This window comes from Macadamia integrifolia, unplaced genomic scaffold, assembly GCF_013358625.1.
Source record: "Macadamia integrifolia cultivar HAES 741 unplaced genomic scaffold, SCU_Mint_v3 scaffold1506, whole genome shotgun sequence".
Classification (NCBI taxonomy): domain Eukaryota; kingdom Viridiplantae; phylum Streptophyta; class Magnoliopsida; order Proteales; family Proteaceae; genus Macadamia; species Macadamia integrifolia.
The window spans coordinates 87,663-92,932 of NW_024868236.1; positions in this window are offsets into that span (position 1 = coordinate 87,663).

Genomic DNA, 5,270 nt, shown 5'->3' on the forward strand with positions numbered 1-5,270 from the left:
ATTAATTATTATTATTTAAACATTGTTAACACCCAGCATTTTCATGAAGTCTGAATTATTTGCAGCTTTGTGCATTGGATGAATCATCCATGTCCTCTGATGTGATTGAGTTAACTCTGTCCTACCACTCTATGGCACTTGCATTGGATCCATAATAAGAAAAGGCTAGTTTCTGGCATATTGCAATATACTTGGTTTCTGAAACTGGTAAGATATTTTTTGGATCAGAATCCAAATCAACCATAGAATTTTGGAAAAATCCCATCGGTTTACTTACTTCTCAATTGATTTCCAATCTGCATTCAATCATCAAAGATTTAGTTTGACATATGCATGGCAGAAATGAGGAAAATCTCTCACCATTGATGGGTTATCATACTGAACAAAACTTTCTTATTTTGTATTAAAAGTACTTGTTTAAACTTTCTCCTTTTGGGTGCACTTGATTGTCACATTCAAGACCTATAAAGCCATTAGAGGCAATTGAAGTTGAAAACTTGAAATGCTGTTAGTTAGTACAAGAGTACATGACATTTAAAATTTTCATTTTTCACAGCCCAATTTCAAAAAAATCTTGAGCATTGGGAAGGCAATCTTCAATGTAAATGAGGCCATAACTCACAAGATATGGTAAGAAGCCAATTTCTACCCAATGGGGCAGTTTCATTTAACTTTCCATCTTGTTCTCACCAATCCAAATTGTTAGGATCATATCCTCTCATTGATAGTTGAGATATGTGGGCATGGTTTGAGGCATTGGTATTACATCACCCATATCCCGTGTTTGTGGAATTGTAAGGGTAGAATTGTTAAAAAAATTCAAAATTTTTTTTTTGGGGGAAAATCAGGTGTTAAACTATTCGAGTTGAATCATATCCATCCATCTACGGTTTCTGCGATAACCGATACCAAAGAGTTTGGATCAGGTTTTCGTACAAGAACCATTCTCGGACGGTGCCTGATCCACATCTACAATCCACTCAATCTCTCAGCCTATTGTAAGAAGAGAGAGATTAAAAGGATTCCAAGTGTGGATCAGGCACCGTATGAGATTTATGAGGACCTTATCCAAACTCGATACCAAATCCAGTATGATGCATTAAATCCATGCATGAGAGTACCGACCATGGCAATTCAGGTTTGGTTGCTTTCCTAATACTACTGAAATGATGTGATATGATATGATATGATATGACATGTGATTTTAACATTAGAAAGAATTGAAGAGAGAACTTCTTTCATCACTTCTCTTGAATTCCTTTTATATTTCCATTGAGGAACGTTGAATTTGTTTAAGAGGAAGGAAGATATTAAATCAATGAGAATTAATGAATGGCTTGCTTCTGTTAATTAAAATGCGACTACATCCCAACTTTAGCCAAAATTGAGAGAGAGAGAGAGAGAGAGAGAGAGAGAGAGAGAGAGAGAAGTGATCTAATTTTAAGTAGGGAGCAATATATTAATATGTCAACAAAAACAGAAGTTTAGTGGTAGTCTAGTCTATTTGTAGTTATATGAAAGTTTATCATTCACTACTTTGGTAACACCAGTTTTCTACATTTATGAGAAGGGGTTGTTTACCTTCTGCTTTGCTCAATTTATGATTAAACAACCATTGAACCCAAACAAGGGAGGTTTTGACTGTAAGATTACCAAGTAAATCATATTCAAATGGGGAAAATGTACAACTTGCAGAATGCCCATAACATTTATTTATTTATTTATTTTTTGGGTAAGGGCCCATAACATATCTTTGGTGAACAATAAGTCCCTACACATTCACACTATTTAATTTGGTTCTGAAATTTCAAAGCCAATTTATCCCCTAAAGCAATAGAATTGAATCTTAAAATCTATCAGGTGATGAAGACTTTTGTCACTAGATATTATGAACCCCAACTTTATTTCTTTATTTTCATTTTATTATTTTATTTTTTTATTTTTTTATTTTTTTAATGAGCTTCGATGAAGATTGTCTAAGACATGGCCGAAGCATAGATAATTTGTTGTTAAGAAGTTGGCTGTCCATGTCCCTTATGAAATTTATAAGACTAGAGCTACCAAATGCACAACCTAATGCTTTGGTAACTACTACTTGATAACCCCTAGGTGTTTTAGGGCATGAACCAATTCACTCATGCATCCTTCAATACGCTAGGCGTGGCCACTACTATTCCATGGATTTTATGTGAGAGGTGGTGGAAGCGCAATTGATACAATATCAATAATAGAAAATATATAGTCTTAGATCCCAATGATCACACTCATAGGATAAGATGATAGAGATTAGTGATTACCTAGCATGTACTAGCAACACGCTCCTCCAAAGGAATGCAATACTAGTGCTCAATCTCTGTCTCCAGAACCACCTCCAATGCCAAGAACCCTTTGTTCTTACTGAAGAAGAAGATCAAAGGGTTCTAAACTTTTTCTAAAAAAAAAAAAATTGAAAATTCCATTTTGACAGACAAAATCAAGTCACATAGTGTGATCCTAGAAGGTGGCCTTTGTTGTCCTTAATTTCGCAAAGGATAACACTACAAAAGACGTAAAGTGAAACCCCCAATGGGAGAAAGTTTCATTACATAAAAACAATATAAGGAAAGAGTGGTCTACAACAAGAGTCTTGAATCAATTCCCAATGGATAGCCCTTGTAAAATGCATATGAGGGTGAGCCTATACTCCCTCTTCCAGTCCGAAGATGGCTACAGAGAAAAATTTTTGTTTTAGCTCTCCTCGTTGGAGTACCTTACACTTTGGTCCCTTGTGGGTTCTCCTCTCATCTCTTTGGTCGGTCGAGAGGGGTAATGGCATTGTTATGTTATGGGGTATTGTTTAGAGTCGCCAGTTGAATCAAGGTCTTGGATCCATAAATGTCCACCATGTGAGTGAAAGAATGGCTTTATTAAAATAAGGTAAAGGATTGCCACAAATATTTGGATAAGTTCAAATTTACATGTTGTGAAGGCTTCATATACCCAGTCCCTCTTGACCAAATGTATGTGTATGCTAAATAGGGGAAAATGGGTGTAGAGGGGAATGATTGATCCTAACGTAGTCAGGCTGCCTACGTACCCTGAATAGGGATCAAGCATTTGTAGTTCTGCATACAAATATGGATTACATGCGGGGGATAGGGATCATGATTTAAATGCATGAGTGTGTGTGTGTGTGCACGCATGTTTATACTATATGAATTTGTGGTTATGACCGAATGTGTGTCACACCCTGCTCCCACGAGCATATGTCCTATATATCTTCCTGGATTTCTAATAGTAGTACCTTAACTATTATAGTCCATGTCCCAACCATTCTAAAATCAATGTAGTGGAATCAGAGTATATGTATAAAATCAACTTCAAGTACTGGGGAGAAGCTAAATGTTAATGATATTACAATAATTGAGTTTTATCCTTTACAAAACTAATTTTCAAGACATAAATTATAATGTCCACAATGATAGCATCCAAAAATACAGGAATAGATGACAGCCTCATCCTCAAATCATTGTGTAATAGAGGCACAAGTGTTATATGCATAGCCCATACCACTGCTCCTGGGTAACACAGTACTTGCATCATTATCTAAAAAGAAAACACATACATGGTGTGAGCTACGAAAAGCTCAAAGAGGGATGGGATTCATATAAGTAGTCACATATAATACATGATGCCAGATGATACAATTCATTTACTATTAACCACCTAACATACAACTAAGTCGAGTTCATGCTACTAATGACACATTAGGTAGTATCCTTGGTTCTAGAATTGCTATCGGTCATCCAACGATACAAACCCTAGTTGTGAATAGGAGCCTACGAATCTTGGAATTTGCCCTTGGTCACACAACAAACCTCTAATAACCCTCTACTAGCAGTTACGACACCAGAATCACCATCAGCCATGTTAGGCTAGTTTTCGCCTCCGACAACAATCACATCGTACTTTGAAAGTGGCATCTAGAAGGATTCATCGAACATACCATGATGAATTACCCAACATCTCACCCTTGTTGGAAAGGGATTTTAACACAAGTTAGTTATGCTAAACCACATTAATATACATGTCTTTCATATTGGTATAGTAAGTATCAACATGCAGTGCCGGAATAGACATCTAGATATCATCGGCTTGGATTGAACCGAACATATTGAGAGTTCTAAAGAAAGCAAGGCGGAGAAGGGAGAGAAGGGGATGTGTAAGGCCCTTGGTCTTCTAGTGTAGTCTCTTCAATCTCGGACTAGTTGGTTGTCGGGTTTCCTTGCCTGAATTTTTGTAAGGGTAAAAGAGAAGTGTTAGAGCTCGAATAAAAGGTAATAGAGTGAAGGACGTGGCCCTTAGGAAAGGGAACGAGAAGAGGAAAGGAAGAGTTGTAAGGAGAAGCTACTCCACAAGATACCTGCTACTAAGGATTGAAGTCAGAAAAATCGCCCATACAATCAAACAACGGAGATCCGAATAACATTGATTAGCTCGATTGGACATCCAAACTAAGGCAATCTTTCTTGATTCACTCCGCCTTGCAGCCTTTTTGCCATTGTAATTGCCATTATAGCACGTGTGTGGCCCAACCTATAAGGGCCATGTGGAGTACATCACTGGCAGTCCCTCATGAGTGCAGCTTGATCACTGCATTCCATATTCAAGCCTAGACTAATGCACACCCAAATGCAGGATGTAATCCATACTATGGCGATCATGGTACCGGAATCCTCCTCAGCCACATCGGATCCCATGGACACATAACAATCACAAAATCAATAGTTTATACAATTCAATAAATCATACATATTATAATAATCATAAAACACTTGCTTACAATGGCATACATCATTTCTAAATTTAAAACACTCCAAATTATATTTAGACCACCACTCACCTTGTTTGTCGACTGGGTGAGTTAAATTCATAAGTAGAGATGTCCAAGATGTACCTCAGTAGGCCTCACTGGATGTGATCGTCTCTATCCTAGTTACAAGGGTAAACAAGTGTTAATATGTGTCTAAGAGGGAACCCTAGAAGATCCCTCAAAGTCCCTAAACCTTTATTTTGGACAAAATTTCTCATAGAGCTTGAGAAAGCTCATTTCAAGCTCGAGAAATCTCAGGGAAGTGTAATGTGCACTAACCGGCCATCAAAAGCCAATATGGTCAAGGCGTACCCTATTAACCCCATAAAATAGGAAAGAGGTTGGGGAAGGTATTCTCTTACTTTTAGAAGAAACAGGCAAAGTTGGGTGATAGTTGGATGTCCTCTTCTCCTTCTTT